General features: G+C 41.3%; 1 non-coding gene across 1 annotated transcript; it reads left to right on the forward strand.

Moving 5' to 3' along the window:
- Positions 1 to 8,317: 8,317 nt before the first annotated feature.
- TRNAV-GAC lies at positions 8,318 to 8,400 on the forward strand. Its single transcript is given in 2 exon segments — positions 8,318 to 8,354; positions 8,365 to 8,400. It is a non-coding gene; the product is annotated as a tRNA-Val (tRNA).
- Positions 8,401 to 10,483: the final 2,083 nt, after the last annotated feature.

A 10,483-nucleotide genomic window follows, 5' to 3' on the forward strand; every position in this document is an offset into this window, starting at 1 on the left:
GGTGTGTGTCTCTGCCTCAGATCCTTCGCACCGAGGCGCCTGCCTGTGCTGCTCAGCGGCGCTGGCGAAATGGCGACAGAGCCCCGCACCGCGCCCCGGGCACTCGGCAAAGCGACTTCGGGGAGCCCGGCGAGCCTTCCGTGGCCCGCAAAGCTCGCACCGACACCGCATGGGTTTTAGCATGAAGGGATTACTTCTCGTGAGAATTTTGATCTTGGATCAAGCGTTAAGTGCTCGGGAGGGACTTACGAAACCCGTAAATCAACACCAAACCGTTCTGTCTCAGCTGGCAGTACGTTGTGTAGGAAAAGAGTAAACCAAAAAGAGTCTACAGCCTTTCCTAGGAGCAAGTCGAAATGCTTGCTCAGTCTGGAAGAGCTGTGTGTCTCTACAGTGTTAAAACTACAGTGGTGAGGCATGCACAACACTTGTAAAAAAGAGTATGTTGTAAATAAGTATGTTGTAGATGTGTTTACTGAGATCAGGCACGTGAGTCACAGCTGGGTAGGATTTTGCATTTGTAGGGGACTAAATACATACTTTTTATAGGCACAATTTACCCCGTCTCAGTTTGGCTTCTTGTATTTGTTGCATAAATTTACCCTGAGGTCGTCAGCCAGAAAAATCAAAGTGAGGAGTTTGTCCCTCTGTGTTCTATGTTGCTACATAACTGCTGCTCCTGTGTTTCGTGGACACTGTAATAAAGGATGGTGAGGATTACACTGACTGGCCTGTGAACTGAAGTTTTGGATCATCTTTGTCTTTTTTAGCTTAGTTTATTTCCTTGACACGGTAAGAACTGTTTTCCTCTTAACTGTCTTAAAAGCAGAATAGGCGTTCAAAGCACAACACAGCAGTTCTCCCTTGGATTGGAAGAGACCAAAATTGAAGGAAATTTAATACTGGAAGAATCTGTAACATGATGATACACGTTTCTCACTTCTTGTATACCACTCCATAAAGGCAACTGAACTACAGTTTAACTGTCATTTAAGTAGCTACAAGAGATGAACGAATGTTGGGGTTTTTTGTACTTTAACAAGCTACAGGTTGTTACTATTTAGGTACTTAAGCTGTAGCAGAGACTCACACAAACTACACGATATTGCACAGCCATGTAAAATTAAGCAGTAAAGAATTCAGGAAGAATCTTTCTTCACTCTTAGAAGCAGCTTTGCAATTTGCTATAGAGCTAAATGCTTCCATTGTTTCCCTCCCCCTCCCGCCCTTGCGTTCTTGGGTGTTTTTTACTGGAATCCTGCCTGTTGTCCTCTTGCATTCGTCTCTCGGCTTTTAAAGCAGGGATTGATTTCTCTCTCTCTTAGTACTTTGTGGTTACAAGGTTGTTGTCTGAAGTTGTTGACCGGTCATCCCCGTGCTGTACAAAGACACAAATAAATTCAGAGAAAGTATTTCGATCTGCTATGGGAAATAGAGGTGGTAGTAACCATTTTATCACTTTTACAGCCTTTGAAGTTATTTTCCCATACCCCCTGCCCCGTAGGTGCATTGCCCACACTTGTTGATGCGGCTTTTTCACCTGCATTATGTTTCACTTCAGGGATATTTAAGGGAAACTGCACAATTTCTGTTTACCAAGTATTGAACTGTCTGGGGACCCGTTATACATACCAGTGAATCTTTGAACTTCCTCATAAATACAAAGTACAACAAAGCTGTATTTTTTTGTTTCTCTAGTGGGATAATGAGCATATCTTATTCACACAATTTTATAGGAGCTGTGGACTTGCATTATATACCAGTGAAGGAACAGTTTTTTGTAATTCTAAGACAAGTTTCAGCATGCTTGGGAGGACAAAATTATGAGCTAAAATGCGTCCAGATCAAAAGGATCTTTCGAAGAGCGCTGTCCTGGGATTAAGGGTCCTTTCCAAAAGACCTCCTTTCTTTGGATTGCACTCTGGATCTGGCACTTTCTGTGCATCCTTTCCCTTCTTCCTTGTCACCCTTCTTTTTTCTCTACAGGCCTTTGTCCCGCCTTGTCTCACTTCAATGGTGACTTAGAGTTGCAGCCAGGAATCTGTCAGAATGCAGCAGCGGAAAATGTTGTGCTTGAGGCAGGAGCGTTTCTTCAGGCAAGAGCGTTTCTCCTCATCTGCCTCACGTTGATTGTGTTTGGAAAGCAGATAGACACATGTGCAGCATTTTCAAGCAGTATTCGTGTCCTGCTGTCTTTTAAGGTGGTTTTACATTCCAATCCAGACAGCTTAAAGTGCAGAAGAGCTGTTCTTGAAAAGGGTTTATTCTACCTAAGAGTAGAAAGCTCATGCTTCTACAGTGTTCTTACAAGACTGGACATGTCTTCCCAGCTTGGAAACTAAGCCAGTTGAACTGGAATTTTGTTGTAAACTGGATTGTCTTTAAAAATAGCACAGATTTCCTTGTAAGTGTAATTATTAAATGGACTATTCATTGTCTGGCCTACAAAGGCAAGAACTCTAGTTACACCTCATGCTGGGACACCCTCAAAAGCCCTGTATGGTGAAGACAACAGTTAGGATCTTTTAAGTGTTCGTTTTCAGCTTCCCTTTTAGAATCATGAATTTGGAATTAGGAACTAGAATGACACTCTCTTAGCTCAGATATGGAAGTCTTTTTGGTCAGATTTTTTCCCCCTTAGCAGGAGTATTGTTAGCCTTCCTTAGGCCTAGGTTAGGACTTCAGTCATGTAACTGGGATATCATAAATAGTTTTCTGAAACGATGTAATGAAATGATACGTGTGATAAATGAGGCTGGGTATAGAACTGAAGGGAATTAATTTTTTATAAGATGTTCACAGCCTGCAAATGCATTGCACCAGATACATGAAAAATGTTTATATGCTGCAACAACTGTCTTCATATTTGGTGTTTAGGCAGTGCCTAATTACTGGCTGGAGATCTTGCGTGGTACTGCCTTGACAATGTACAGCACTGTGCTGCAGTGCAAACAATAAAATGTGTTCTGGGAATTATCATGTGTAATAAATGATAATAAGTGCTTTTGTATCAAAATCACAAAGCAAAATATAATGAAGAAAGCAAAGTCAAAAAGAGGGTAAGTGGAAGTTTATTATTCTGCCACAAGCTTCCCTCTCCAAGAAAAAACTAGTTCTCTGTTTCATCGTTTTCAAATGATGTCTAAGGTGGTTAAGTGGTGTTTCTCAGTATGTGCAAGAAATCTGGTTATTTTTCTCAGCTGAGCTCCCCTTAAATTTTCTTTAAATGCTCAGACAGCATCCCACAGCGTACAGACAGGTGCTGCAGGCTGGGAGACTGACAAGCATACATCCTCATCCATGTGATTGCAGGAGTGGAGCTTTCTAACAATCTGTTTCTGTTGGGGCCAGCTACTGCTCAGGATTTGTCAGCACAGTGATTGGCACTGTGCAGGTCTGAAATAACAAGTGAACTGTGGAAGTTTGGCTGTAAAAGTGTTCTACCTTTTTAATAATTCTTCTATTAATACTGTGCAGCTTTTCTTTTTCGTGCCAAAATGGTAATATACACTGGCGAGCACAATGAACAAGCTCAATTCTCTGGCACTAACTGTTCCTCACAGCTTACAGATCTACACTGTGTCTAAACAGCCTTGTGCTCTGAACAAAAGCCTTCCTATTGGAGAAGTAACTCCTTTTGACCACAAGAACTGCAGTGAACTCAATAATCTCTTCCTGCTCTGTGGCAGAGGAATTGAGAGGTTTAATACTGATAGAAAACAAACAACAACAACAGCAAAAATCACTGCAGTACAGCAATTTAAAGACACATAGTTAGCTCAGTATTGAAACAAACGTGGAGGCCAGCCTTCTACCTAGGAAAGCAAGCATGTTCATTTTTATTACAGTGAGAACAGGATTATTGCTTTACATCATATGCTGGTCATTTAGTTTTCCTTTCAAAGCCTGTAGCATGCTCTGGGCATTATGTAAATAACAGTTCTTTCTGTTTTAAAGAAGTGCTGTTCTCTTTCTGTAATTATGTATTTATGTAATGACCAGTTAGCAATAACTTGAAGCCTCCGCCTTGGTCTGAGGCCTGGCTTTACAACCCCAGCTGGCTGAGGAGACTAATTAGTACACAGACAATAAATGTAGCTATCTAGGAGCTAGAAACACTTGGGATATTCCTGGGAATTTTCTTGCCTATAAAGATAATTTTTTCTTGGTAATTCTTCTGATTGCCATTAAGAAATACAAATTGGGCATTTTAGTGTTGAACGGAATAAAACTCTTAAATCATTTGGCTGAATCCCTGTTCTTTGAATTTATCCCAGGGCCTGCGATATAGACTGAATTGAGCAATCTTCAGCCTTCTCTTTGTTTCCCCTCTTTCAGTCACTTTGTCACTGGTGTTAAGTCCTCACAACTTGTCGTGTTGTACCAGGGGTTATATTAGTTCATCTGTTCCTAAAGGAAATACTGGATAGGTGAAATGGAGGTAGAATGTCCGTGCCACAGAAACACCATTTGAATTTTTAAGATTTGTGGATTTAATATATCCTTCTCCTTTTTCTATTCAGTTTTCCTGTCACATTGTTCCTGCCTTTACCTTACCTTATTATAGGCTATGTGAATCCTAAGTGTGGTGCTTGATATGGCTCACGTGTAGGATGTGGGTCCTGGCTGGGAGGATTATTTTATGTACTAGTCTCAGTGCCAGGAAAAGAAGGGTGCAGTATATACATTTTTCCATACCCGATACTAACAATAACGAAGATATGAACCCCAATGCAGATGGATGCAGGAAGTCTGGGTTTGCGTGCTGAGCTGCATACGCTTATATTTAATCAACAGTGTAGAGGTGCTCTAATCATGAGTTATTTTTGGCTTTCTTGACTTACTTATTACCTAAGCAGTTCTCTGAATTGGCCTCTAATATGCTAAAGGAGTTACAGTAAAGTACACAAGCAGCCTTCACAGTTGTGTTTCCCCGGGGTCACCTGGAGCTTTGCAGAGTGCGAGGCAAAATCCTTTTTCTATTACAATAAAAAAGAAGAAGGTTTTGTGGAAGTCTTTTGGTGCCAGTAAAATTTGCCACCTGAACATGCCCAGAGGAGGAAACTGATTTTCTGTGATTCCTGCACATAAAGAAGGATATTGACTTTTGACTGGGAATATGAGTAATATTGGTTACAAAGGTTATCTGTCAGGATGATTCTTCACTGCTAGAAGGTTTTATTTGTGTTTTGATAGAAGCCATGCACACTTTGGAAGAGATGTTTTATCCAGTTTTAGGCCACAGAGGCATCTTGAGTTAAGTGATGCCCAAACTTTTGGTGGCAGTTATGTTTTGCGTTTTACATCTTGACATTTTTTGTTCCATATGTACAGCAAACAAAAGCAATTAACTTGCTTTGCTTTTCATGCATCTGCCCATTGTAGGAAGCACTCAACTCTCTTCTGCTCAGGCACTGTCAGAGTGAAAAAGACATCCCATCCAAGAACATCAGGATCCAAAACATCTGCAGCTTTGTCTGGGATGGTGGAGCCTCTGCTGTGTTCTGGGTAGTGTAGCCTTTGAAATCCCATTAGAAAGCAAGAAGGACCTACAGCTCCAATCTCCACCTTCAGAACCAGTGACCTTACTCAACACTTAAAAATGCGTGTGCAGATTAAATAAAAAGGTCATACGCCCTTTCGTTTCTTCCCACAAATTGTTTGGAATTATTTTAAAATTTCCTTTGTTTAGCCTGGGCAAAGTGATTTTTATCTGGAGTAAAGGTGTAGGGGAGTGAGCGTCTTTGTGAAAGGAGGGACCTACACCTATCTTCTTTTACACAGTGTTGAGGAATCTGCACTATGCATGGAGCTCAACCTCTATTGTAGCTTTTCTGGCAGAAGCAATCAAATATTGTTCACTGTAATTTAAACCAGACAGTTTCTTCTGTCTTCTTGCATCTAAATGCATATTAAAATCCCAGAATCACAGGCCATCAGTGTGGGACTCCTTAAGAATTTGTGCTTTAATTATTGGGATTAATGTAACCAGAAGTGTTTTTTACCTATTTCAAGTTGACAGTCCCAGCGTCTTGGCTATGACTGGAACTAGACTCTTCACTTGTGATGGGGTACACCATGGCCAAACAAGTTATGCTGAAGTTTATGCTAATATAGCATCTTCATGGCCTGGTATCCTGTGTGTTTCTCTGGGTAAGAATGAAATGTAATGGAAATGTAAGAATGTAAATGTAAATGTAAATGTAAGAATGTAAATGGAAATGTAAGAATGAAATGTAATGGAAAGAGCTGAAAGAGGGATATTTTCAGACTATGGTGCCATGTCTCGGAGTGATCACCTTCCCACTGAGTATAGCTGTTGCTTTGTAGTCTTGTTTCAGGAAGATTTAATTGCCTTCCTTATTCAATATTAAATCAGAAAGGATGAGACAAGAAGTAGTGAAGAAAAAACAGTGTGTCAAATTGGGCAGAGAGAAGAGCTGATGAATAGGACAGCTAAGCTGGAAATAGAAGAGCCAGACTAGTAAGAGAAGGTTGAATGGCAAAGAACTCTTGAGGTGACCTTTATGAAAGAGAGAGATAGAAGGCCAGAGGATTTTGCAGCACAGCACAGAAGAGGAAAGAAAGCATCAGGAAAGCTTTCTTTTCCTTTTGAAAATGTAATAGTTCACACTGTTAACAGCTGTCTGACAGGAGAAGCCACCTCATGTGTGGCATGTGTGTGTGATGTCATAGAATCATAGAATCACAGAATGGTTTGGGTTGGAAGGAACCTTAAAGATCATCTAGTTCCAACACCCCTGACATGGGCAAGGACACCTGCCCCTAAACCAGGATGCATAGTGCCCCATCCAGCCTGGCCTTGAACACTTCCAGGGAGGTGGCATCCACAACTTCCCTGGCCAACCTGTTGCAGTGTCTCACCACCCTCAGAGTAAAGAATTTCTTCCTGATACCTAATCTATATCTACCCTCTTTCAGTCTGAAATCGTTACCCCTTGTCCTGTCACTACACTCCCTGAGTCTCTATATGTGTAGTGAAAGCCTTTGCCCAGGCTGTTTAGGAGTTAACCTTTCAGCAGTCTCATTGGCAAGCTACAGAGGCATATCAAGAGTGTATTAGTATGGATAATAAATGTAACTTAGCAGGAAAAGTTTTCTTCTAGCTTTTTTCACAGCTGGTTTTTACGGCATGTATCAGTATATTCAGCGTATTTGTCTTACTGGGTTTCACAAGGCTGATCTGCATTGCACTAGATATCCTTCAGGGAGTCATTCCAGAGCAAATATTCATGCGAATCTTGACCAAACAGTAGTTTACTTCATGCACACTGAAACTGTCCATAGAAGAAGAGTAGTGCACAGCTGTAAATTCATTTTCTTCCTTATTAAGGAGTAGATTCCTTGTATAGACAAGCTCCAAGTCAGTTTGTGTTCAAACTAGCAATGTAATGGTCTATGGAGATGGAGGAATGCCTCTCAGTAATTAGACCTATTTATTTGCAGCATGTCCCGGCAATTCAGTGATTTGCTGACTTGAAAAAGCAAACTACTCATATGCATGAGCGAGGCTTTCACACTGCTCTGCAGTGGTATAAATGTAACGGAGGGGATTGGGTGCACGCTGAGGATATTTGGTTTATACTCTCACAAGGTCCAGCTCTGTGGGTTGCTGTGAACTAGCCAGAGAGGTCTGGACAGTCCAGGGATAGGGAGAAATAAAGGAAATCTTTTTTTATAGGGAGGAATGTAGCATAAAAGTACAAGGGAGTGTGATGTCTGAACTGGCATAGGCGCTAAATCACATAAGTTACGCTGTGGAGATAATTGTCTCTGTCCAGCGTGGAAGCTTGTTGATATTTGCTTTTGTAGTATGTTTTTCCTCAAGATAAATATGGATTAGATGATTTAGTCTTGTCAAAGAGAAAAGAGATAAAATTGTGCTCCAGGTAGATTCTCACCAGTGTATAATTTGCATGGTTGCATTAACATCAGGAGATGAGTATTCATCCATTTATTTAAAGCTCATTAAACATATGAGTAATTAAGCTTGTGAGAATTTGAAAAGCACAATCTTTGCTATGAGAGACTCAGTTTTAACCATCTCTAATGTTGTTTTGCAGCTAGTTATGGGCTTGCAGGACTTGGATGTTGTTCGTATGTGGCAGGAGGCTTTTCACATAGGTTGGTCTGACAGAAGATTTACAAAGATTTCTCCTTAGTATGTTCTTGTGAGGCCGAGGTTCTCTAATGCAGGTCCATCTAAATCAGTAGTATTTCTGTAGCTGGTGAAAATGTAATCTGTGAACAGCAAAAAATATTGCCCTCTTTATCTATGACTATATGAAAGTTAGGGGGCCGGTTAGCTCAGTGGTTTGAGCGCGGTGCTGACAGCAATGACAGACACCGAGGTTGCGGGTTCGATTCCCGCTCGGGCCCCATGTGTTGCCTGGTCTAATCGAGGGGTGGTGTCCCTGGCCAAAACAGGGAGGTTGGACTAGATGATCTCTAAGGTCCCTTCCAGCCTAGGCCATTCTATGATTCTATGAAAGGCTGAAATGAAGTTTACCAGAATTTTACCAATGGGACTTGAACTGATTTTACAGGAAAGGTAAGAGCTGACCTTGTCCTGTCCAGAACTGGGGACTGTCCTTAATTTTGCATCTATGTGGAGCTCAGTACAACTTGGCTTTGTCTGTAGCTGGTCTCCATCGATATAAAATAACCACTCCTCTGATCAAGAGCAGCAGGGACGAACTTGACTCAAAGGACAACGACAGTGATTTGTGGAAGTGTCAGAGGTGGGGTCATGCTGTGCATTGCTTCGCAGACCCTCTCTCCTGTACCATTATCTGGATGTAGTGTTGCATTCAGTCTCGACTTCATGGCCATACATGGCTCCCAATCATTTGGTGCATCTTAAAGAAAGGAGAAAGGGCTGCCATCTGCTCCATACTGCTGCCGCCAAAACTCCACAGAATACTAACAGCAAGACAAAGCTTAGCTGTTGGCAGTCTCTGTCTCTGAAGCACCAGGGATTGAAAAGATGTAAATACAAAAACTGCCTGCCTGTGTATCAGTCCTGGGAACAAAAAGCTGGAAGAGCCAGAGGTTTGAGATTCTCAGGGAAGTATGGGTAAAATAAATGTATGCAAGATTTGCATGCAGTTGCAGTAACTCACTGTGTGTAAGGGAACATTGTTGAGTGCAAAGTGTATTACTGTTGATATTTGCAGACACTGGTCAAAAGCAGAGTTTAACTGCTGTTTTTTGTGAAATCAGCCTTTGATTATCTTGTTTCTGTGAATTATCTTACCTTGGTTTTTGTGAATTATCTTGTTTTTTGTGAAATCAGCATTTGATTATCTTCATCAGAGTTTTCCTCAGCAAATGATTTAGGTATGTAGGTCCATACATTCTCAAATATTAGACACATGCCAGAAAATTGGTCAGTGAGGATACTCTTCTCTAAAGTTGCAGTATAAGTGGCCAAGTGTTGTTTTCAACTTGTGTTCGTTGCCAATACCAAGTAGATAAATTCCATACATCAAACCATTATTTGTGCACAGCAGGTAACCTATCAAATGGCAATGGCATCTGTGAACAGTAGTGGGTCACTTAAGTCTCCAGAGTCAGTTCCAGCTGGTAGGGGAGCCAATAACTTCTGTACTGCTGGAGAAGTTTGAATCCTGAAATGCAGGGGCTTGCATAGACCTCTGGTAGCAGTAACAGTACTGGCAGTAGATTAAGTTGACATTCCCAAAGTGGCTGATACTGTACAAAAGGAGGAGGTGCAACAAAACTCCTCACTGCTCAGCACTTACGCTGCAGTCAGATTTTTTTTTTACTGGTGTTTGCCTGTGAGAACAAGCCTTCCAGCCATGGTGCTGTAGTTGGGTTTCATACCTCCTCTGGCTCCTCTGTGGCAGTGTGTGCAGCTGAGCGTGTTTGTGATACTGCAGAGTGCTGATGTACTTGCTAGTTACCCGCTGTTCCTTCGTACAGAGAGTTATGTGGGAAAACTGCGGGAGGATCTCTTAAAAAGTAATTTTCTCCACCGTATTTTTCTGAACTAGGATCAACTAAACTTGAACGCTTCCTAACAGAATAGCTTGCCAAATTTCCTCAGAGTACTGGGTGAAAAACTGCCATGGGTTAGCAAAATGAAGCAATTAAAGATATATCAATGTAAAGATAATAGTGTAAATCAAGATGGAATCCTGCTTCTTACCATTAGTCAGTGGTAGGTAGCACCTGTTTTTTCAGAGTGACAGTGTGTGAGTAGAGTTCTATTCCAGCCTTCAGGTACACACCTGCACTAGGGCAAGAGTAGCTAAGCTTCTTAACACATAGAAGATGCTCAGTTTTCCTTGAAGAATGACCCAAAGAAACCCCTGAAAGAAAGAACATTTTTGTTTTTTTTCTCTGGAAGGAGTTTGTTCTTGTGTAGGCAGGGTCAGAATGCATCCACTAATCACTGCTTTTTCTATTTGTTCACATGCAACAAGATAATGAAGAACAA

The sequence above is a fragment of the Apaloderma vittatum genome, unplaced genomic scaffold, assembly GCF_000703405.1.
Source record: "Apaloderma vittatum isolate BGI_N311 unplaced genomic scaffold, ASM70340v1 scaffold394, whole genome shotgun sequence".
In the NCBI taxonomy this organism is placed as follows: Eukaryota; Metazoa; Chordata; class Aves; order Trogoniformes; family Trogonidae; genus Apaloderma; species Apaloderma vittatum.